General features: G+C 40.4%; 1 long non-coding RNA gene across 2 annotated transcripts; it reads left to right on the forward strand.

Moving 5' to 3' along the window:
* Positions 1-19,346: 19,346 nt before the first annotated feature.
* On the forward strand, positions 19,347-20,940 carry LOC121401412. Of its 2 annotated transcripts, XR_005966219.1 has the most exons (3): positions 19,347-19,434; positions 20,228-20,296; positions 20,622-20,940. It is a non-coding gene; the product is annotated as an uncharacterized LOC121401412 (long non-coding RNA). The 2 variants fall into 2 exon arrangements; XR_005966218.1 differs by having other exon boundaries at positions 19,355-20,296.
* Positions 20,941-25,689: the final 4,749 nt, after the last annotated feature.

A 25,689-nucleotide genomic window follows, 5' to 3' on the forward strand; every position in this document is an offset into this window, starting at 1 on the left:
ATTTTATTGTATTTAAGTTTGGTTTTTCCTCCCCCGGATTATCTTTTAAACAAAATTACCAAAGTCTGTTTTACCTTTTTTTGGAGTTCAAAAGCCGAAAAACTTAAGAGGGAAATTGTCGTGAAAACAAAAGAAAAAGGTGGTAAAGATTTCCCTGATTTTAAGGCTTTTATTTTTATTAGGTTTTTTGTCTTGTGTTTAAATGCTCTTTTTAAAGATCACTATTGGTCCTTTTTTATCCGTTTTAACACTGTTTTTTTTATGAGGAAATATGGTTGGTTTAAAACGGTTTTAAGTGTTCCATATGCTTTTAACTTACCAAAAAGCTATAAGATATTGGAAAAAATTTTGGTTTTATATAATTTTCAGGGAAAAGAGCTTAAAGTGTTATAAGAAGGAAAAAAAATGGTAAACAATTTGAAAAAAAGAGACTGAAGTCTGTTTAGTTGGTAATTTTAATGAAACACAAAGCAAAGGAATTTGGAAAATGGTTAATTATACACATTGTTTTAATACACATAAAGATTTGTCATGGATGTGTATCCATCAGTGTCTTCCACTTAAAGGGGAAGGAAACCTCGTCGGCGCTAACCCCCCTCCCCCCTCCCGTGTATTGCCCCCCTCCCTCCTCCCCCCTGGCCTACCCCTCCCGCTCGGCAAATGCCCCTAACTTGTTACTTACCCTTCTGCGCAGGTCCAGTCCAGGGAGTTCACAGGCGACATCTTCTTCCACGCGATCTTCTTCCTCCTTTGACCGGCGCATGCGCAGTAGGATCGTTTCGCCGGCACGATCTACTGCGCATGCGCGTGACTTTTGGCGCATGCGCAGTAGATCCGTACCGGCGAAATGCTCCTACTGCGCATGCGCCAAAACGCCGGTCAAAGGAGGAAGAAGATCGCGTGGAAGAAGATGTCGCCTGTGAACTCCCTGGACTGGACCTGCGCAGAAGGGTAAGTAACAAGTTAGGGGCATTTGCCCAGCGGGAGGGGTAGGCCAGGGGGGAGGAGGGAGGGGGGGCAATACACGGGAGGGGGGAGGGGGGTTAGCGCCGACGAGGTTTCCTTCCCCTTTAAAGCTTTTCAATACAGGAGGGGTATGGCCAATACATCAAAATGTCCAAGGAATTGCTGCAGTGAAGAGGAAACCATTTTTTCATTTTTTATGGACTTGTCAATTTGCAAAGGATCTATGGACAAAAATCACCCCTCTACTTTTAAAAATTTTGAATGCAAGCAATGTAAATTATTTCATGATTTTATATGGTCTACTGGACTGTTCTTCTTATGACCAAAAACAAATTGCGCGGAAAACAATAAATTGTTGTAAAGAGGCTTTATGGAAGGCGAGAAATATCTTGATTTATAAAAATGATATGTTATCTGTAAACAATGTTTTAAGCCTTGCCTTAAGTGAAATGCATTTATACTATTTAATTGACAAAAAACGTGATAAGATTTTAGCAAAGAAATGGTGTATAAAGGATTGGAATTCTGTTATCTGACCATGTATATTATTGTATGAAAAACATATCATGTATATTAAATGTATGCAAGACATAATTCTACCAACTTTTGTATTTATTCATGAAAATGTTTGTTTACCTTTTTTATTATGTTAAATAAAGAAAGCGTGCCTATTTTTAGGTACTGCTAATTTAAAAAAAAATGTGAATTAAGTGTTAAGCAGCGTTAAAAACCTTAAGGCGTTTAAAACTGAAAAAGCGTTTGTGAGGAATTGCATTTGGGAGACTGTAAGTACCCAGTGTAAATATGAGTGCAAGTGGGTTTGCTGGTATTACTCAGTGTGTGTCTTGTCACATGTATGTGGTGTTGGAGCAGCAGTTCCCTGCAGTATTTACATGTGAGTGATGTCGGTGGGTTTTCATCTTGGAATCTAACCTGCAGACTCTAAGGGGTGAAATTGCAGCACTGAGAGCAGCGGCAAACGAGGGGGAGGAAAGGAGGCTCGCAGAGCAACCACTGGCATGAGCTAGTGGAGTGGGGGGAGGAGAAGGGGCAGTGGAGGCTAATGTGGGAGGAAGGTATGTGATAGTCAGGTATGTGACAGCTTGTCCAAAACAGCAAATTCACCGTTTTGGCTGAAGATGCTGGGTACGAAAACTCTGAACTGGCATGTATGGAGCAGACTGACTCTCAGAGCACCCTGGGAGGCAGTGGTTCTAATACGGGTGGTGGGGGGAGTGCAAGGAAGGAAAGGCAGGTTTCAGTTATAGGGGATTCAATTATTAGAAAGGTGGATAGGGTAATCTGTCGTATGGCCCCTACATGCCGAACTGTCTGCTGCTTGCCTGGTGCTAGGGTTCGGCATGTGGTGGAACGAGTGGACAGATTATTGGGAGGGGCTGGGGAAGACCCAGCGGTCTTGGTACACATAAGTACCAATGACAAAGTTAGAGGAGGTGGTGAAGTCCTCAAGAACGATTTTAAAAAACTAGGTGTACAGTTGTGGGCGAGGACTGCCAAGGTAATTTTCTCAGAGATATTACCTAAGCCACGAGCAATGCTAAGGAGCGTAGGGAGATTAATGCGTGTCTGAGAGATTAGAACTGGGCTGATTTTTCAGTCAGCTACAGGCTCTTTGCTAGGGATGGGCTGCACCTCAATGATAATAGTGCAGCTGTTTTTGGAGAGAAGATGGCTAGAGGGTTGGAGGAGATTTTAAACTAGGCATGGGGGGGAGGGTTCAGTATAAGATTCAGTGGAAAACAGGTTAGATGAGATAATGGGCAAAGAAAGGAAAAATGGGGGAGGAGATTTGGCTGGAGGTACTGTTAAGGATAGGGAGGACCACATGTCATATGTTCAATATGGTACCAGTATTAAATGTATGTTTGCAAATGAAAGGAATCTGACTGGTAAAATGGGAGAGCTGGAGGTGCTGGAGGGAAAATATTATGTGATTGGTGTGGCCGAAACATGGCTGAATGAGTCGCATGACTGGGCAGTTAATATCAGTGGCTATACTTTGTTTTGGGGGGACAGAGGCAATAGAAAAGGAGGAGGGCATGTCTGTTTGTTAGGCAGGATTTAAAAGCTTGTATAAAGGAGGAGGTTATGTTAGAAAATGAGGGGGCAGAAGTCTTATGGGCGGAGTTCTTCATCAATTGTAAAGAGTCCAGCAAATTAGTTGTAGGTGTATGCTATAGACCCCCTAACGTAAGTGACGAGGAGGAGGTTAAGCTCCTGATGCAAATAGAAAAGGCTGCTAGTTTGGGTAAAGTAATGATAATGGGGGATTTTAATTACCCAGATATTGACTGGAGCAACAGTACTGCCGGATCAGTTAATGGGAACAAGTTTATAAACTTATTGCACGACAATTTTTTAGCACAGGTTGTTGAGGAGCCTACCAGAAAAAATGCTATTCTTGATTTAGTGATCTCAAATGACCCAGAACTTATAGCAAATGTGCAAGTCATTGAACCCCTGGGTAATAGTGACCATAATGTTATATCATTTAATGTCTGATGCAAAAACCAAATATATACTGGGGCAACAAAAAACATGAATTTTGGAAAAGCTAATTTTACTGCCTTGAGGGCTGCCCTACAGAGCATTGATTGGGGCATTAAGTTTTCAGCTAAAAACACAGAACAGAAATGGTTGTCATTTAAAATGATATTAAATCATTACTGTTCTCAATTTATTGCCTTAAGGAGTAAATGTAGAAGCTCTAAGAATCATCCTATGTGGCTTAATACAGAAGGAAAGAAGTTAATAGGAAAGAAGAGAAAGGCATTTAAAAACTACAAATCTGTTGGGACAGAAGCTGCATTTAATGAATACAATAAACACTGTAAAATGTTGTAAATCAGCAATTTGGAAAGCAAAGAAAGGAAATGAAGAGTTAATTGCAGTGGAGGTGAAAACTAACCCTAAAAAGTTTTTTTAAAATATATTAGTAGTAAAAAGATGCAGGTTGGGAGTGTTGCTCCATTAAATAACGGTACCAGTATGGTTGTAACAGATACAGAAAAGACAAATGTGCTAAATCGGTTCTTTTCATCAGTGTATACAATAGAGGAGTCTAAGTTCCCAGGCTCATGTTATAGTTGCACTAATGGCTCAGCTAAATCTAGTCAGTGGCTGACTCAGGATATGATTCATAAAGCTTTAATAAAAATTAGTGTAAGCAAGGCTCCAATGGCATACACTTCCAAGTTCTAAGAGAGCTTAGTTCAGTTTTAGACCAGCCCCTATTTCTGATTTTCTCAGATTCACTTTCATCTGGTATGGTGCCTATGTGTCAGGATCAGCCCAGGACTTGAACTCTGGTTGTGCTTCTGGTTATTTGCAGCACTTACCTCATGAGCCACTGGGGACTCTCGGGACTGGTTCTGAACTCTTGTGTTTAGTGTTTCTGTTATCTGCCTGTTCACAGTATGTTTTCCACCCACCTCATTTACCCTCATGTGTTTCCCATTCCTAATCACCTTCCCTTTATAAACCCCTGAGCTTTGCTCAGGGCTGAGTCATTGAATGTATTCTGTTTGTTCCTGACCTGCCGACCTGAACCTTGAAAACCTTGAAAACCTTGAAAACCTTGGAAACCTTGAAAACCTTGGAAACCTGGAAAACCTTGAAAACCTTGTATGCCTTGTTCCTGAAAACCTTGTTTCCTGAGTGAGTACCTTTTGTTCCTGTGTTCCCCATTTTTTCCCTCACCATGTGGATACCTTGATTAGCCTTTTTGCCTGTTCCTGCCTTTTGGTTTCTGTGTTCTGGCTGCCAATAAACCTACTATTACTTTCATCATCATCATGTCTTTGCCTCCAATCACCTATGGCTACACCCCTGGGCTCCCACCATATCCACTCCCCATGGAGTGGCTATCCTCGGTTACAGCGGTTCCCCATTGTAAACCTTACAGAATGACTCAGCCTAACTGCAGGAAGCCTTTGGGAAAGCCCTCCATGCCTTCTGACTCCGTTGTTAAACTGCAACTCCCTTGGGGTGGAGAGGATAAGGCAAAAGACGCTATCCGTTTCACTGATGATGTCTGGCAGGATTTTGTCTCCGATGATGACTGGGAGGATTCAGTCTTCGATGAGGACTGGGAGGATCTAGACTTGGATGAAGATGAACTACAAACTGCTATCTGGCCTGTGTCAGATCGGCCACCTCCAGTTTTTTGGCCCTTGTCTCCTCCACAACCTTCTGCTCCTGTGGCAGCTGCCAAACCCTCTTTTTCTCTTTTTCTCTTTTTCTCTCAGACCTGAACCCCAGTTTATTAGTTTTTCTACGGTTTCCCAGCACCCTCCACTGCCCACAGCTTGTGTGCCGGCTCTCCAGTCTCCAGCTTTGGTGCCGGCTCTCCAGTCTCCAGCTTTGGTGCCGGCTCTCCAGTCTCCAGCTTTGGTGCCGGCTCTCCAGTCTCCAGCTTTGGTGCCGGCTTCCCAGCCAGTCCTTGCTCCTGTGCCGGCTTCCCAGCCAGTCCCTGCTCCTGTGCCGGCTTCCCAGCCAGTCCCTGCTCCTGTGCCGGCTTCCCAGCCAGTCCCTGCTCCTGTGCCGGCTTCCCAGCCAGTCCCTGCTCCTGTGCCGGCTTCCCAGCCAGTCCCTGCTCCTGTGCCGGCTTCCCAGCCAGTCCCTGCTCCTGTGCCGGCTTCCCAGCCAGTCCCTGCTCCTGTGCCGGCTTCCCAGCCAGTCCCTGCTCCTGTGCCGGCTTCCCAGCCAGTCCCTGCTCCTGTGCCGGCTTCCCAGCCAGTCCCTGCTCCTGTGCCGGCTTCCCAGCCAGTCCCTGCTCCTGTGCCGGCTTCCCAGCCAGTCCCTGCTCCTGTGCCGGCTTCCCAGCCAGTCCCTGCTCCTGTGCCGGCTTCCCAGCCAGTCCTTGCTCCTGTGCCGGCTTCCCAGCCAGTCCTTGCTCCTGTGCCGGCTTCCCAGCCAGTCCTTGCTGCCTGTGCCCATTGCCATGCCAATGCTTCAGGTTCCAGCCTCCGTGCCGGCAGCCCAGCCGGTTCCAGCCTCATCATCATCATGTCTTTCCCTCCAATCACCTATGGCTACACCCCTGGGCTCCCACCATATCCACTCCCCATGGAGTGGCTATCCTCGGTTACAGCGGTTCCCCGTTGTAAACCTTACACTATGGATTGGAGAAAAGCTGATGTTATACCAATATTTAAAAAGGTATTACTATCTCAGCCTGGCAATTATAGGCCAGTAAATTTGACATCTCTGGTGGGCAAATTATTTGAAGGCTTGTTAAGGGATCACATTCAAAATGTTATCCTAGTCAATGGCATTATGAGCAGCAATATGAAGGATTTATGAAGGATAGGTCATATCAGACAACTTTGATTGCTTTTTATGATGAGGTAAGTAAGATGCTGGACAGTTGGGGTAGGCAGTAGATGTGATCTATTTGGATTTTGCCAAAGCGTTTGATACTGTGCTCCACAAATGACTGCTTTCTAAACTAAGGTCTGTTGGGCTTAATGAAGTTGTTTGCACATGGATAGGAAACTGGCTACAGGATTGGGTACAGAGGGTGGTTGTTAATGGTACATTCTCTACTTGGAGTAAGGTTCTTAGTGGGGTCCCTCAGGCCTCGGTATTGGGTCCACTTTTATTTAACTTGTTCATTAATGACTTAGGGGAGGGTATTGTAAGTAATGTATCAGTGTTTGCAGATGACACAAAACTATCCAGCCCAATTAATTCCATCCAGGATGTGGCATCCTTGCAACACGATCTTGACAAACTGGCAATCTGGGCAGCTAAGTGGCAAATGAGATTCAATGTTGATAAATGTATCAAGCCACTTAATACCCTTAATGGGACTGCACTAGGCAAATCCATTATGGAAAAGGACCTTGGAGTCCTTGTAGATGATAAACTTGGCTGTAGCAAGCAATGGCAGTCAGCAGCATCAAGGGCAAATAAGGTCTTGAGCTGTATTAAAAGGGGCATAGAGTCACGGGAGGAGTTTGAATGGGCAGCACTCCGATTAAAAGAAAGCCTTTATTTTTCACATGCAGGGCAACAACAGAGCAACGTTTCGAGCCCACCTGGCTCTTTATCAAGCTGATTAACATATGTACATTTCCTCCTGCCCTTTTTTATGCAAGACAGAACTTTATTTGCTTTAGTAGCCACAGAATGACACTGCCCAGAATTATACAACGTGTTATCTACAAAGAACCCTAGATCCTTCTCATTTAAGGAAACTCCCAACACACTGCCATTTAGTGTATAACTTGCATTTATATTATTTTTGCCAAAGTGCATAACCTTGCATTTATCAACATTGAACCTCATTTTCCGGTTTGCTGCCCAGTTTTCCAATTTAGACAAATCACTCTGCAAAGTGGCAGCATCCTGTATGGAACCTATAGTTCTGCAAAAAGTTGATCTAGGGACTAGTGCAATTGCCATTTTGGAGTCAGGAAGGAATTTTTCCCCATCTGAGGCAGATTGGAGAGGCTTCAGATGGGTTTTTTTTTTTTTTGCCTTCCTCAGTTAGGCGCTAGTTCTCACAGGAGGCTGCAATTCCAGCCATGTGCCTTCTAATTTTTCTTGCGAATGCACATCAGCTTGGTCATCGACTCATCCCCCCCAGGTAAAATGTTTATATAATATGCTTCAACATATCATTTAGAAAATATCAAATTAATTGGAGGGCTCCCTTCTGAATGGACGTCAGACTGGGTCTCACTAAGTATCATTCTAAGGTCAGAAAAATAGAATATAGAAATGAAAGGAATAAGAAAATAAATAAAATATAGCCTAAATGAGAAAATAATAAAAGTTTTAAACAATTAAATGGGAGAAAATAACAGAAAATGAAGAAAAACAGGAAAAAAGAAAAAAATTGAAAAAAAAGGAGGGACAAGAAAATGATTTTATAGTGTGGCAAGTTCACTTCAGTTGACAACATATATGTGCAATCAGTGTGCTTAATTTACAATAAAGTTGCAAAGTGCTACAGTGCATTCAGAATACAGGTATGCCTGCTATAAAGGATGCTCGGTAACAGGGGGTTTCCAGATAAGAGATATTTCTGTAAATTGCATCTTCATACCTAATGGTTCAAAGAATGTCAGGCTGAATGGTTGGCCATCATGCATTTTCAACTCACCAAATCTGGCCCTCGTTGCAAAAAGTTGGGACACCCCTGAACTAATGTGTCAATTTAGAACACTTACAGAATCGGCGATCCCCCTCTTCCAGAGCTGCTTTAGAAAGACAAAAGAAGATGAATTAAACTTTACACTTCACAATTAGAAGAACAGTCACACATAGAAAATAAAGTCATTGGAAAGAGTCTTTATTTCTGGTAAACTATCTGAAACCAACTCACCTGAAAAAAAGTGTTTGAATGAAGAATGCTAATTTTATATCCGGTCTGGTGGAATGAGATGCCTTCCCTACTAAATTTGTCTTTTACTCTCTCTTTGTTGTCCTGTATTTGGTTTTCTAGGATAAAATAGGCAAAGTTTTATCTGACAGGAGCGTAACTACAAAGGAAGCAGACCCTGCAGCTGCAGGGGGGCCCAGAAGGCATATGGGTCTCATGAGGCCCTAATTCATATACAATTTTATAAAATATTGTTAAAACAAACCAACCTCTAGACATTTTGGGGACCTGAAAAATAATTTGCTGTGGAGCCCAGTAATATCTAGGTCCGCCATTGGTTTATCACCTCATTCATTGAAACTTAGGCCCATAGCAATTCCTCAATTAGCTTATGGGATAGTAAGCATTACCAGATACCAAATTAAATATACAACACACCACTTTATTGGAGGATAGGGCAGGAGCCTGATTTATTAACAAAAAATCAAAAACTCGACATACTGTAGATGGCACTTCTGGACAGTTTAATAAAGCAAGTTGCTGGAAAAACCTAACGCGTTTCAGGATCACATCCCTTAATTATATTATGATTAAGGGATTTGATCCCGAAACATGTTAGGTTTTTCCAGCAAGCTGCTTTATTAAACTGTCCAGAAGTGCCGTCTATGTCAAGTTTTTGTCATTGGATACAGTGGGGGCACTGGAGACTGAGCACCTGGAAGGGGGAGGAACGAGCGGTGAGCTTGAGCATTCTCTTTTTTGTGTTTTTACTTTATATATATATCACGGTCCAATGAGTATTCGCACTCCAAGGCACACTGTTATAGCTTATCCAGCTGGGGTGCACAGTTAAGATATATATATCGAAATTTTCCAAAGAACCAGCACTCCCATATATAAAAAATATTTGCTTTTATTTCTGTTGCATTCAGAAATAAAAGCAAATATTTTTTTATATATGGGAGTGCTGGTTCTATATATATAATAAAATATATACAATCCCTTAAACATTTATGTCTCAACCAGCCAGCCTGTTACGCTTGTTCTCAGGCTGCCTTAACAATATTTAACCACCCTGCCACCAGCCACAATCAGTTGACAAATTATACATAAATCTCGGTCAAAACAGAAACTCCCTCAGGCTGCCACAAACATTTTTTTTTGAATTAATGAATTTAAGCTGATCTAAACTGACACCCCAAGCATGGAGTGCACTGTGTCAAGAAACGACACCATGCAAAAATCCCAGAAGAATACAACTCAGAGGGTAAGTGTGTTTTTTACAGGCTACCTGAGTACAACAATAGCCCATCTAATACCTATGGTAACATATAGCAGAAATGTTTTTTTCATTTAGCACCCCCTTCACTGTTCATGTTTTCCTAATTATCTAATAACAATAAAATTATATAAACCATCATTACATCTGGCTGCCCCCCCCAACAATTCTTTGTGGCCCACTAGGAAAGCCAGCCCACCAGACCCACATTTTGGAAGCCTTTGCCCTACTATAGGATGATTTCATACTGAAACACCCTCTATGGTGGAAACCCTGTAGCTTTAAAAGCCTAGAAAGCTGCTTTCTATAATATATGAGATACTCGGCCATCAGGGATATGTATGCCCAGCTTACTAAAGTGCCTTGCCTATTCTAAGAGACTTATGGGCCTATTTTTTAAATCTTTCTTTAAGTGCACTGTGACCATTAGAGTCTGGCTAATTCAGCATACATGCATTCAGTTTTCAAGTATCTTTCAGACCTGGACATTTTCACGTGTGTATGTATACATGTTTGTCAGCACCTATGCTTCTGTAATCAAATTCCCAAGTCTTTTTCCAATACATAGCAAAAGAGAAGTCCTGGCTCAATTTTGGGCTGAGATGCTAGCTATCATTATACAGTGGTCAAACACAAACCAAACTATATGATTTGCTAAGTGAAAGAGAAAAATTACCAGCACACGAGTGCCTTTAAAAAATAATTATTACAAAAAATGAGGTCTTAGTACGAAACCTTGGCAAAAATATGTAAGCTCACATGCCATGTCAAGGCCCCTCATTGTATGTGCGTCCTACACTATTTGTGAGCATTCTACGTTTGTAGTGCATTTAAAATCAATTTCCATAGCAAACAATGTAACTGAGTAGTAAGACCATTGTGTACTTAGCTCAGGAGCTTTAATGAGTAAGCAGGGAGCTTTTAAGCCTCAGCGAACAAACATACCTGTGAATAATTACCTTCCTAAACTATCTATTAGCATTCTAAGGGGTATATTTATCAAAGAGTGAAGTTAGAGATCACCACAGTCCGCTAGGGAATACCGCCAATCTCCATTCATTTCTATGGGATTTCCATGGGATTTCCATGGGATTTTGAAAGGCGTATTTATCAAAGGGTGATCTTTCACTTTCACCCATTGATAAATACTCTATCAAAAATTCCATAGAAATTAATTTCATGCTAGTGATCTCAATATGATAAATATGATAGGTTTGTAGTGCATTTAAAATCAAGTCGCCCAGTAGACAATGTGACTGAGTAATAAGACTATGGTGCACTTCCCCTTAACTCAGGAGCTATAGTGAAAAAACAAGGAGCTTTTAAGCCCCAGCCAATTAACATACATCTATAGGTAATTCCCTGTTTAAAAGGCCTAATGGCTGTTATAGGCAATATTTGGCTACAATTTGTACACAAAACCCTATTGGTCCATGGGCCAAACATATAGATACAGCACAAGAGCTTGGCCACCTTTTTATTGTTCCGTTTGTTCTAGCCAGGCACCTAAACAATCAGAACAGCATGAAGTGAAGAAAGCCACAGAGCTGAGCTCCACCCCACTTAATTTTTGGGGCAACTATTTAAAATATTTCATCTGAACAGCCCTCTGGCTGGCCATACATTCCACACTGGTTGAGCAGTTTGGCCAGTTTTGATGCATACTGCCCAACCAAATGTTGGCATGTGTGGCTGGCTTGAAAATGAACAAACATAAAGATATGATCAGTTAAAAGGTGAACATGATCAGATACTGTGAATAATCATTTGCCATTATAGTTCTACCCTTCTCATCAGGTTGGCTATATACAAAAGATACTATTGTTCACTAGAGCTGAAGTTTCAAATTTAGTCAGCCAACAAAACAACTAACATGGTACTAGGATATATATTTAATAATTACCTTGTACCTGTAAGGGCCAGAAGGCTCAGTATGGAGTGCGGACCAAGAAGGAGGTAGTTCAACAAACAAAGTTCAAGGTACAAGAGGGTTTGGCAATAGAATGGTCAGAGTCCAGACAAAGAGGTCAATCCAGGCAGAATAGGGTCAAAACGGTTAAACAGACAAAGGTTGGTACACAGGAATCAATAGAACAATACTAGAATCACACCCAGGAATGCACAAAGCGAAATCTATATTTGGGCAATGTTGCAGTCTTCAGACTCCTTTAAATAGGCCTCTTTTGGTGCCAAAATTGGACGTGATGACGTTGATGCTGGTGTTCCAACGCTGGCGTCCAATCGGCTGGCGAGAAGGAGCTGGCATCACAGTGCTGCAAACAGGAAGAAGCATGTGGGAGGACAGGGCGCCGCCATCTTGGATCGAGGAATGGCGTCAGTGTGTTGTTTCCCTTACAGTACCTTGTACTTGATCCTTACAAATATATAACTAATGCTTGTTGAAAGCAAAACTAACCTATTGGCTTTAGTTAATGTGTAAATTATTTTTAATAAGACTTAAGGTATGGAGATACAAATTACAGAAAGATCCCTTATCCTGAAAACCCCAGGTCCCAACCATTATGGATAGAAGGTTCCATAACTGTATATTTTTTAACAAACATATAAATGTAAATACTTGAAAAATTACTACTCACCTCTTTCTCTTCTCTCTCTCTCGCAAAATAGTCTGAATTTATGTCAGAAAAACAAAATGTGAATAATCACCACAAAAAAATTGTTTTTTTCCCCATCCCCCCATTTTTTTCCCCGCCTTAACTTCAAAATTTAGTAAATCAGTCTCCTCATCTACAAGGCGTTGCAGTGTTATACATGAGATTATTGACATGGAACTATAAACATGTGACTGAATTTTAAAGGGGTAATGAAATCTACTGAAAACCATGAAACCAAAGTAATTCCTAAGATGTTTAGCAAACACATATAAAAACAACAAAGCCAGCAAGTATGACAGATAAAACTACCTAAAAAATCTGAATATAACATAAGACAGGTTATAAGTGAATAGTCAGATGGCTCATGTCATACTGATGCACACATTAATCATTCCTAATGATAACAAAACTTGCCTTATGTCTGTCCAGGGGACACATCTGAGTGCAGTGCAGAATTCTTGCTGACTGAGTAAAGCCATTGTTTTAATTAATGACTGGCAGACCAGAACAATTGTCTCCTTTTAGCTTGATCAGAAAGTGAGTGTCCAGTTTGCGTAATACTCTCAGTATGACAAGGGATGACCTTCATGCTACACTCTTCTTCTATGAAAATTTTTTAGCTATCCTATTTCTGTTATATTTCTTCTTTATTAATAAACACTGCCATTACGTATACTATTTTTGTGGCTAGTTTGGAATCCTACCACCCATATCCATGAACAAAATCACCAGAAATCTTTGTGATACATTTATATAAAAAGAGAAAAATGCAACAAGCATCTAATACAATTAAACACTCCTGCAATGGGGACATGCAGAGCTCTGACTCACAAGCAGAAATACTCACTGACTTGCCAACCAACTAAGACAGTCTTTTGAACATAGCTGTCCCACAGCTTAACTCAGGCTACCATACTCCCAACATTTAACCTAAAACAGTGCCTTATGGGAGCTAGGACTTCATTTTACAGTCCATGCTGTGGAAGAAGCACACAGTTCTGCATTCTCCTTTTATGGCTGCATCACTGGTAAGCAAATAGACTCAAGGTTGCACCAAATCACCTCCACAGCTGCCAGCACCCCCTAGAGACATTGCTGCATATACATTGCCAGCTAGTGTTTGTGGTGTTATAGTTATATATCTGCATATGTCTTTGCATTATTATTCTTTGTACTGATTGCATTTCCTTTAGTTTGTATTACAGTTTCACCTCTCCACTCAGCTCTTTATCTATTCCACTTGCCTATCCAGTAAAATCCACAGACTCCAAGCTCAGTCTCTTCATTGCATTGTAGGGACACTGGGGAGGTTTAGCTGCATGTCGAACTACACACTGTCCCAGGGTAATACGTAGGGAGGACAGAACAGTGAAACAGCGGCTGTGTGAGAGGCAGTTTAAACAGTTCTTATTACCAAGAGTAATGCTACCTTCCCCAAAGTACCTCATCTTACAAAAGGCAGAAACTTGCAGGTGTATAACTTACTGGGGGGTTCATACGGACAGTCATACTGAGGCTCTAAAGTGGCACCAGTTACCTCTTGGACATCTAGCAGCTTGGCAGGGAACAGAATGGGATCTCTCTGCACAGTTGCAGCTCCAGGCCTCACTTCCTGGTTGGGGTCCACAAGGGCAGATGCAGATATATCTCTATTCTCCTGGACAGTCTTTCCCTCTCTAGCTAGGAGATGCAGGTTTCCTGCTCACTACACTCATGGCAGTGGGTCAGTTGTATGCCAGTGGGTCACTTGTATGTATCTCTGCCCCTGCAGGATTGGACAGATAACTAATTAGCATAGCAATTAAAAGTCCCCCTCCTCCCCATTAACCTTCAGTTCTTTTTTTCTGTCCCACTTCAAGGATTCAGGCTCACCCAAAATGTTTTTCCGACCAGGTCACAGGCTCTCTCTCCCTGGTTGAAGCCCTGGGACTAGCGCTGATTCTAACCGCTGCCCAGGGGCCCCTCCTGTATGTCAGGTGCGAACAGGGGCTAAGGCAGTACAGGAGGTTATTTGCTGCCAAGCGCCATAGCTTACAGAGAAGGCGCAATCTGTACAGGACCCTTTGCTGTGGTGATGCACGTAGAACGTGATGATGTCAGATGCGTGAGAAGTTTTAGAGTTGCAAACTTGTAGCGTTCCTGTTACAATCTGTGGCCATCCGGACAGTAACTTGCACTCTGCGTGTTCCTGGTAAGCAATACTCTTGCAAAAGGAGTCTTTGTATACACCCATGCCTATATTGAAACACTGTATCCTTTACAGCATTTGGATCAATTTATTATCAGTTGGTGAGCGATTCGCTGAACAGTGTTCTGGCAAATGAGTGTTTTTGTCACATTTATCACCTCTAGCAGGCATAATTCGGATGGATATTGATCATGTATTTGCTCTTACAGCATCTTGCAGAGCTAAGGAGGCAAGGGTCGCTTGAAATATGGAGGGGCGAGTCCATCTTAAAGAGAGAGCAGGATGGATGTTTTTCTGGGGATCAGGAGCAAGCTTAAAGAACAACTAAAAAGTCTAAGATCTGCAGATCTTGTGATAATCCTGCATTGCAAGGCAGAAGATGTATAGCTCTTGCCTCAGGGAACATGATCAATTTACAGAGTTTATGAATAAGATGTCACAATCAGTGTCCCAGTCTATTGAGGTAGCTTTATCTATACAGTAGCTACAGATAAGCTTCTAAAGAAACCAAGGGTTCAGGAGGAGATTTCATCAGCTGATTCTGATTTGGATCACACGATGCAGATTTTAGAAGGTGAATTGGATGATTCTGAAGAGGAGAGGATGAACCTTCCGGCCAATCAAATTTTGATTTGGAAATAATGTCACCTTTAATAGAGGCTATGCTAAAAGTTTTGGAGCTGGATGATCCACAAGAAGACACCTCCAGAAGGGATAAATTGGCTAGTCGTTCTTACAAGAAGCATCCATATTTTCCTATGTATGAAATATTTAAATTGGAATTGAAAAAAGAGTGATAAGAAGTTTTTCATTTCTAAACGATTTAATAAAATCTATCCTTTTCAGGAAGCTGTTATTAATAGGTGGATGCTAAAGTGGATGCTCCTATTACAGGGATTGCTCGCAAGACTACATTACCTGTAGACAATGGTGTGTCTCTTCGGAATGTAATGGAGAAACACCAGGAGAGCACACTGAGAAAAGCATTCCTAGGAGCTGATGCAGCAAGTAGGCCGGCTATTGCTAATATTTGCTTTGCAAAAGCTTCAAAGATTTGGTTGAAAAATATTGAAGATGCTCTATCCAGAAATGTTAGTAGATCCAGGATTAATGATGCACTGAGTGAAGTAAAGTTGCCTTCAGATTTCATCATAGAAGCAGCAACTGAAAATCTTTGGCTGGCAGCAAAATCAATGGCACTATCTGTCTCAACCAGAAGGGCCTTATGGCTGTGGCAATGGCAGGCTGATGCTGCTTCAAAACACAACCTTTGTGGTTTACCATTTGAGGGAGAATTGTTGTTCAGTTCCAGTTTGGAAAAGATCATTTCTAAGGTCACAGCAGGCAAGAGTCTTTTTTTGCTACAAGATAGAAGAGGTAGAAGAATCAGTCAGTCCAGGACTGGTAGTCAGAAGAGATGATGCAATGGTCTTCAAATCAGAGAGAATTACAGGCAGTTTGGGAAGCCGTTCAGAGCTATCAGCAGAAGTTAAAAGGGTTGTCGGTGAATGTTCATTCAGACAATACCACAGTGGTGAGTTATCTGAGGAGACAAGGGGGTACCAGATCAATGTCCCTGATGAAGTTGACAGAAAATAAAATTCTCTGGGCAGAGAAAAATTTGTGCCACTTGACAGCAACATACTTTCCAGGGCAACTGAACATCAAAGCAGATTACCTCAGCAGATCCAGGAACCATCCGGGGGAGTGGTCATTGGATCCACCCAAGGACGGTGGATATAGACCTGATGGCTTCCACATGCAACCAGAAAACTCACAGATTTTTTTCCAGGAGCTGGGAACACCAGGCAGAAGGGAGAGATGCTTTTCCCATACCTTGGAGATTCCATCTATCTTACCTGTTCTCTCCATTTCCTCTCATTCCAAAAACATTGAGGAAAGTGAGACAAGATCGTGCTTGGTAACTCCTTGGTTGCCCAGGAGGCCTTGGTTTGCCCAGAAGATGGCGATAGATAACCCTTGGAAGCTACCGCTAGTCCCTCAGCTGTTATCTCAGGGTCTGATCTGTCATCCAAATCAGACTTGACAGTTGGCGGCATGGCTACTGAAAGGAGGAATTTAAAAGAGTCAGGAGTGTCTGTTCATGTAGTAGAATTTCTTCAATCAGGCTTAGAGAAAGGTTTGGCCACAAATACTCTAAAATCGCAAATTTTTGCCTTATCAACTTTCTGGAATAAGCCGTTGGCAACAGACCAGATTCATTCAGGCAGCAAACAATATAAATCCTCCAATAAGGTGTAGAGAATATCTTCTGTGTTGCAAGCTTTAATGGATGACCTTTTTGAACCATTACAGTTGGTACCTCTCAAGAATGTAATTTTTAACCCTTTCCCTGCCAGACATTTTGTCCTAGATGCAAACATCTACTGCCAAGCAAGTTTTTAGACATTTTTTTATCATATGTTTTTATTTATTTTCCAAATCAAATAAATAACAAAGTAACAAAATGGAAATTTGGAGGTACATAAATTATACAAAGAAAAAGGATTCCATTGTCAATACAAGTTTAGAGATCAATCTGAAATCTGTCAAATTATGAGTTAATGTAGATATCTTGAATATGGGATTAATTAAAACAACAATATTTCCTTACATCATAGTTTGAAAATAGTTAACAATTTGAATGTAACATCCGGTTTATCCGGCGACTCCTGGGGGGTGATCAATGATACTGTTCGAGAGTCTGAATGAGAAAGAGTCTGAATGTATAGATCTGTTTCCTGTACGGTAGGATTGTTAGATAGTAATTCTGGGTCAAACCAGGTATTGTGTCTAAATGAGTAAATAGTTAGGTGTTTAATGTGTATAGGAAGGAAGGCTATATAACTCATCCAAGTTAAGAAAATCTTTTCTGTATGCTGTTCTTTATTTGTCTTTATTTGTCATAGATTCCAGCCAATCCATGAAAAATGTGATGTAGTTTTTGTTTGACTAATGAGAGCGGGGGGGGGCAGATGAGGAAAGCCAGTGATGTAAAATAGTTTTCCTGGTTGCAGCAGTTAATCTTTCTGCTATGAGTCTCTCTGAACATGTAAGTTTTAATTGTGTGTATGGGGGGGTACTCCAAAGATTGCCCATGTTAATGTAAAGGGTGCAGTTTGTTGTGTTAGAGATTCCCAATATCCCTGAACTTCTCCCCATAATTCTTGGATACTAGGCAAAGCCATAGACAGTGTACAAGGTCAGCTCTGGGCTGTTAGCATCTCAGGCATTTGTCTGTATTTGTAGTACCTATGTGATGTCTCCGAAGTGGTGTCAGATAAGATTGATGTAGTATCTGTAGAGACATTTCCTGATATTTACTGGTAGATAGTGTTTGCAAAGTCTTTGTGTGAAATTGGAGTATCGTAGTAGCTTCTGTCTGTGGAATTACTGAGGTCCATTTGCTTATCAAATTATCTGGAGTTTCAATTGATAGTGTGGTCCTAATTGTATGATAGATTTGAGATGTAGTCTTAACTGTAGTGCCTCTGGGCCATAATGTATTCATTGGGTTATTTTTATCGATAGAGCTTTTTTAGCAAAGTGTAGAATTTGAATAGAGAGTAGGTAGTCCTCAGATAGAAATGGGAATTTCTGAGCTAAGTTTTCTTTGGTAAGTATGGTGAATTTGTCTGTAGCAAATCAAATGATCAGTCTCAGGTTTTGATTTTGCCAGTTCAGTTCTATTATTTTTCCCCATTGGAAATGTTGGGTTACCCATCCATGTAAGATAGATGGATTTGCCTGATGTGAGTTTAAATCTGTGCCTTACTGTATTCCAAGTTTTGTATGTGTCTATGAATAGGGGATGTTCAATCATATCTTGAGGGATGTCTTTTAGCTGAGAGTGGAGTAAGAAATTAAGAGACAGGCCTGCTGTCAGTACTTGATCAAGTTCTATTAAGGTATACACATTTCTATTGTAGATCCAGTCACCTGCAGAATGTAAGAGTGATGCCTCATTGTATTCACGTATGTTTGGAAAATTTACCCCACCCATCTCTTTGGTTTGTTGCAACTTAAAAAGGCTTATCCTAGGTCTTTTTTGTTTGCATATAAAGGTGCAAAGTGTTTTGAGTAATCTTTTATAATCAGAGGGTTTTATGCTGTACGGTAACATCTGCAGTTGATATAGTATTTTGGGGAAAACAATCATTTTTATTAAATTAATTCTACCTAGAAATGTTAAGTTCAACGTCTCCCATTTTTGAGTTCCTGTTGTGTATTATCAAAAGTATAATAGAGGGGAGAGGGGGCAACACTGCCTGGTTCCCTGTTGAATTCTAAATTTTTCTGAGTTATACCCATTAACTGTCAGGAAGGTTTGAGGCGAGTCATATAAGGCTTTGAAAAGATTAAGCATGTGTATCCCAAAGTGTTGGAATTTCAGAACTCGTCGTATATGTGTGTGTGAGATCCTATCAAATGCTTTATCTGCATCTAAGTTGATTAATAAACCTTGTCTTCTTTTTTCCTGGTTACATTGATAGATTGTGGCTATAGTTTTTACTGATCGCATCCGGTGACTATTGGTAGAGATTTTTAAAATGATACGTCATTATTTTAGCAATATCTTGTGTATCCCGAGTCCATCCTGTAGTGTAGATGTTTTATGTTTTTGAATAATGGTGTTTGATTGTTGTCGTTTAATAGTATGTTTGCTAATAGTTTCCCTGACCTATTCCCCCAGCGATAATATCTATCTATTTGCTGTGTGACTCAGTTTATGTTGCAATTTGCTCTGTCAATAAAGTGTTAAAAAGTACCTTTGTGTCTGTTTATTTCTTTTTATCTGCTGATAAATTGGTAAGTTTAAAACGTTTATATGAAAGAGTGAGCTCCTTCTGTAATAACCGGTATTTCTCACTGAATGGCTTTTTCCTCTTAATTAAATATGATATTATGTGACCTCGTAGTACTGGTTTGGCTGTTGCCCAAAGAAAATTTTTGTTATCCCAGTTGTTAAATTATCGTCAATGTAGTTAGCCCAATTTTGTTTAAGGTAGTTTCTAAAATCTTCATTCTGATACAGGTAAGTTGGGAATCTCTAATTGTGGGAGTAGGGTTGTGGTTTGGATAGTTTTAAGATCAATCTTATAGGGACGAGATCAGAAATATCTATGTTACCTATACTGAAATCTTCTATTGATGATAAATGATTAGTTGAAAGAAAGATATTATCTATTCTTGAATGTGAGTTGTGAACTGCTGAATAGAATGTAAAGTATGGCGAATGTTCAGAGAGTAGAATTCTGTATTTTTTTTGGTACTTTAATACCCAAATATGTTATGTGTGATCTTGCTAATGTAAATGGAGAGTCATTCCTGTCATTTGTCCCTTCGACACCGATATCCAGTGCTTCTGATTTAGTCGGATTTATTTGGTCTGCGAATGTACTAAAGAGTTGGATGGTATCTAAAATTGCGGGCAATTCCGTTTGGGGATGTTGAATAAATAATAAGATATTATCTGCGAAAGCTGTTATCTTTGTTTTAAGTGTCCCAGAGGGATTCCTTGAAAGGTTTTATTAAGAAGGAGGTGTTGTATTAAAGGGTCTAATCCTATGTTAAATAATAGAGGGGAGAGGGGGCAACACTGCCTGGTTCCCTGTTGAATTCTAAATTTTTCTGAGTTATACCCATTAACTGTCAGGAAGGTTTGAGGCGAGTCATATAAGGCTTTGAAAAGATTAAGCATGTGTATCCCAAAGTGTTGGAATTTCAGAACTCGTCGTATATGTGTGTGTGAGATCCTATCAAATGCTTTATCTGCATCTAAGTTAATTAATAAACCTTGTCTTCTTTTGTCCTGGTTACATTGATAGATTGTGGCTATAGTTTTACTGATCGCTTGTACAGGATACCTGTTCTGGAGAAAACCCATCTGATTAGAGGTGAGTATAAAGGGGAGAATTCTTTGTAGCCAGTTGGCCATTATTTTTGTCATGATTTTTAGGTCCCGATTTAGTAAAGATATAGGCCTGTATGAGGATGGTATTGTGGAGTCCTTGCCTTCTTTGTGTAATAAAATGATTCTAGCATCTGTTGCTCTATCCCATAATGGGTCACCCTGTAAAATGTCATTATACAAAGAAGTTAATAGTGATGTCGTTTCTGGAAGTAGTAGTTTATAAAATTCTACTCCTAAACCGTCCGTGCCTGGGAATTTGCCATTTTTAAATTAAGTAATAGTCATTGAGACTTCTGTTTCTGTTATAGGTGCATCTAGAATTTCCCGATCTTGGACTGTCAATTTGTTCAAATGGGCATCCAGAAGAAATTTAAGACCATTCTCTGGAGCATCCGGTGACTATTGGTAGAGATTTTTAAAATGATACGTCATTATTTTAGCAATATCTTGTGTATCCCGAGTCCATCCTGCAGATGTTTTAAGTTTTTGAATAATGGTGTTTGATTGTTGTCGTTTAACTATGTTTGCTAATAGTTTCCCTGACCTATTCCCCCAGCGATAATATCTATTTGCTGTGTGACTCAGTTTATGTTGCAATTTGCTCTGTCAATAAAGTGTTAAAAAGTACCTTTGTGTCTGTATATTTCTTTTTATCTGCTGATAAATTGGTAAGTTTAAAACGTTTATATGAAAGAGTGAGCTCCTTCTGTAATACCTGTATTTCTCACTGAATGGCTTTTTCCTCTTAATTAAATATGATATTATGTGACCACGTAGTACTGGTTTGGCTGTGGCCCAAAGAAAATTTTTGTTATCCCAGTGTGTTAAATTATCGTCAATGTAGTTAGCCCAATTTTGTTTAAGGTATTTTCCAAAATCCTCATTCTGATACAGTTGGGAATCTCTAATTGTGGGAGTAAGGTTGCGGTTTGGATAGTTTTAAGATCAATCTTATAGGGGCGAGATCAGAAATATCTATGTTACCTATACTGAAATCTTCTATTGATGATAAATGATTAGTTGAAAGAAAGATATTATCTATTCTTGAATGTGAGTTGTGAACTGCTGAATAGAAAGTATAGTCTTGTAGTTGTAGATGGTTACAAAGCGTGTGCAGAGGTTTGGTTCTTCTCAATGTGTGTGGGTGTACCTGATTTGTCCATATATGAGTCGTACACTGTATTCATGAAGTAATTCTGTAAAAAAGATTTGATTATCAGTGTTAGGAGCATATACATTTACAAGTGTGTAATTAGTCCCATAGATATCTATATCCATGATCAGGTATCTACCCATTTTATCTTTATACACTTTCCCAATCTTACTATTTAAAGAGTTATTTAGCAAAATTGTTACACCCCTGGATTTTGACGTATAGGATGGAACCTATCCATCTGTCTCGCATTGATACTGTATCCTGTCTGCGCCAGTGGGTCTCCTGCAAAAAGGCTATCTGTACTTTTTCTCATTTAAGATGGTCTAATACCTTCCATCTTTTGATGGGGGTATTTAACCCCCCCAAATTCCATGAGATAATTTTAATATTTGTAAGACACTTATCAGATGCAGTATAATCCAACTGTAACTAGACAGGAAAAGCCATCATGGGATTAAAGGTTATTTTCCAGTCGAGGTTTGTTTCATGTCTGGTATAAAGAAATCAAACCACCTGGGTATCTTGTTAGATTGTTCATAGGTATTATATATGGAATCAGTGGAACCGTTTAACACTATTCTAAACATGCAAAGTAAATCAGTTGTCTCAGCCATATAAATAAATAATTCAACATTATTATCACATGTCTTGATATTAAAGATGAAATAACTCTTTCAGCTGTATGTGTATTTTACCTAGACCTCGAAGTTTGAAGCAACCTAAATTTTTACCCTTCTCGAGATATCATCAATCAGTACAGGAAGAATAGAAAATGCCGCTATGGCAAAGTTCAACTGCATCTGATCAGGAGAGGTCATATGGGGGTTGAAGTTCCACTTTCCATGGAATTTGTTTTCTATCTAATATAGAGTGGTCCATATCTACTAGTACAAGAAGGTTAGGGGATTCCTCTGTGGCACAGTTCAGTTGCGTCTGATCAGGAAAAGCCATAGAAGGGTTGAAGTTCCTCTTCCCGATGGAATTTGTTTCCTGTCTAATATAAAACAATTCAACTTCTTGGGTATATTGATAGGTTTCATCAAGAACAATAAACCTTTAAAGTTAGTAGAGCAGATGAATTCTGTTCTTGATTCGAGAAATCAGCCTTCTTGGGCATCTTGGTGGGGTTTGACGTATTCCAATGCTGTTTTTGGATCCTCAAAGAAATGTGGTTTGCCATCGTTTTTTTTTTTGTTGAGAGTCTTTAGTTTTGCTGGATAGAGAAGAGAGAATTTGTAACCAGCAGAATATAAGGTCTTACAGATTGGTGAGAACTCCCTCCATTTTGCTGACACCGAAGCTGAGTAATCTTGAAAGAGGGCCAGTCTGTGGCCATCATATTACAGTTCTTTTGCTTTCCTATATGCTTCCAAGATATTGGTTTTGTCTGCAAAGTTGAGTATATGGAAGATCACCTGTCTTGGTCGAGTTGAGGAGTCTTTTAAAAGTGGGCCAATCCTGTGAAAGTGTTCAATTTGAAATGGTGGAGGTGAGAGTGGTAGTTGGAGAGCTCGGGGTAGCCAGTCTGTTAAGAAATCCTCCAGTTCTTTCCCTTTAATTGTTTCCGGAACCCCAATAAGCCTTAAGTTATTCCTTCGACTACGATTTTCGAGATCCTCCATTTTGTCTGCAAGGATAGATATTTCCTTATGTTGAGTGTCAATTACATATTGTGCCTTTTCAAGATCATCCTCCAGTGATGATATGCGGTCTTCCGCCTCTGTCAGCCTCTGTGTGGTGATTGGTTACCTGTTGTAAAACTTCTGTTATTGATTCCTTTATTGATGCTAGTTTTTGATCTAGTAGGGGACCAAGTATGAACTAGTTCTTCCGCAGTAGATGTTTGATTATCTCCCTGGGAATGTTGTAGTTCTGGTTTCATTTCTGTGTGTTGTTATTCTGTTGACTTTTTAGTATCTTTTAGTTTGGCCCTGTTTGTTCTTTGAGGCTTCGTTGTGTTTTGGCCAAGATATTTATCCATTCCAAAACTGGTGCCAATACAGTAAGTTGTGTGGTCTTGCAGCACTTGCTTGTTTTCTGCTTTAAGCTTAGTAGCGTATTTGTCACCTTAGTAGGTCTTTTGAGAGATCCAAATTATTTGTGAAATATGCCCATGTGTATGTAGTAAAAAGTCCTTACATGGTCACTATGGTTAACAATATAATGTTCATGTAGTTCAGTCCCACAACTAAATTGCCTCCCAGGCAACAGTTGTGTTTTGGGATATAACTGTAATTATCTCCGTAAACCATATACAGATGTTGCGCAGTTGGATTTTATGCAGTTGAGGCCTGAATTATCTGTGTTTATTTTGTCAGATACTGGGCCTGGAAGATAGCATTGTGTAGGCCTTTAGAAGTTGAATTTGCTATAACTGCTTTATATCCTGCTTGGATGCGGCTGTATAACCAGATCTTGCGCCCTCCCGTAACCTGACTTACTGATATGCTGGCGCGGTGTTTGTGAGCCTTAGGTGATGCACTAATGTTGTGCAATGTATATGCCGGTTCGGGTCTGCGTGTGGTATTTCAATAAAGTCACTGACAATCTTAATAACTTTCACCGGGAGTTTAGTGGGCCTTCCCAGGGATACTGATTTAAGGCAATGCGTGGGTAACTCCTGCGTGTTTTATGGGATAAGCTACTCCTTGAGCTTTACCCGTGTACTCCCGTGATCAGATTCACAGTATTTACTGTACCGCTTTGGTAGCGAGGAGTCTCTGACTGGGCTATTATTGCAGCAATAATATAAATTTTATAAAAATAAAATGGCGGACCAGTCTATCTGAGTCTGTGTAATGGTGCTTTCAATATCGTTTTGCGCACCTCGTGGTCTTGTCCCACTGTGGGCTTTAAATGTTTTGCGCCCTTCCCACTGTGCTCGCACCTCCCGCAATCGAACTTACGGTTTCAGAGGCACTGGTTGTCTCGTAGCTGCAGCAGTTTATTTTTCGGTAAGCTGCCTTCTTTATTTGTTGCGCCTATGATTTCTGTTCGGTCCGGGTCCATGAGTTTGTCATGCCAGCGGGGTGACTCCGGTGATGCAAAGTGAGGGGGAGCCATATAGTCTCAATATCTTTTTCCCCTCCATTTATCCTGTGCCACTTGCTGTTTTTTGTGACTTTTAGTATGTGTTTGTGCTGCTGAAATTGTTTGTAGAGCAGCAGTCCTCAGGAGCTCTGTTAAAACGCGGCCATCTGTTGGGTCCGCCCCCCGGAAGTCGTTTTTAGACATTTTGTACTCTTTCACTTTAAGGACCTTTCCTGGGGCAGTCTTTTAGTTTACCCAGGAAAAAAATATATTGATTTTTTTCAGGACAACCTGAACTTTCAAAATAATTTTGGTGTAATTCTTTTTCTGTAAAAGAATATAGGCTTCTACGTGTCTAATAAAATGAAAAAAATCATGTTTCACAAAGAACAATCACATATATCAGAAACATCATTTATTTTATGTATGAGAACACAGCCGATTGGAAAGGTCTATAGGGGTAAATTTATCAAAGAGTGAAGTTCTGCCACTAGAGTGAAATTCCGCAGCTCTCCATTCATTTCTATGGGATTTTGAAAGGCGTATTTATCAATGGGTGAAAGTGAAATTTCACCCTCTGATAAATACGCCTTTAAAAACCCCATAGAAATGAATGGTATGTGGCAGAATTTCACTCTAGTGGCGGAACTTTACTATTAACTTCACTCTTTGATAAATATAGCCCCTATGTCTCCTGAACGCGGCAATACTAAATATATATAGTTTTATGGAGATTTCTCACTTGTATAGATCAAAATCTACAAGCAGTACCAGGGCCGGAACTAGGGGTAGGCAGAGTAGGCACGTGCCTAGGGCGCAAAGGTGGAGGAGCGCCAGGCACGTTCTTACTCCTATCCCTAGTCCGGTCCCTTCACTGCCGACCGTGAGTACGCAAACACATGTGTTGATTTGCGAATGCACAGAAGCGTCTATGCGCTGAAGCATCTTTTCGCTCATGCGCAGAAGCGCGCAGCTAGCCGGCTCTGAGCAGTACACTACCAAATTTCCAAAGCACTGCTCCCCAAAGGGCATACTACATATTTCAAGGCCAAACATTCCACTAACAGTAGGTTTACCGTAGAAAACTACCCATTATTAGAAAGAACAGATTCTGGTGAATCAAAAATGGGTAAATATATCTTTGTACTCCAAACTACCAAGTTGCAATTGTTTCCAAAAGTTATAAATGT

This window comes from Xenopus laevis, chromosome 3L (assembly GCF_017654675.1).
Source record: "Xenopus laevis strain J_2021 chromosome 3L, Xenopus_laevis_v10.1, whole genome shotgun sequence".
NCBI lineage: Eukaryota > Metazoa > Chordata > Amphibia > Anura > Pipidae > Xenopus > Xenopus laevis.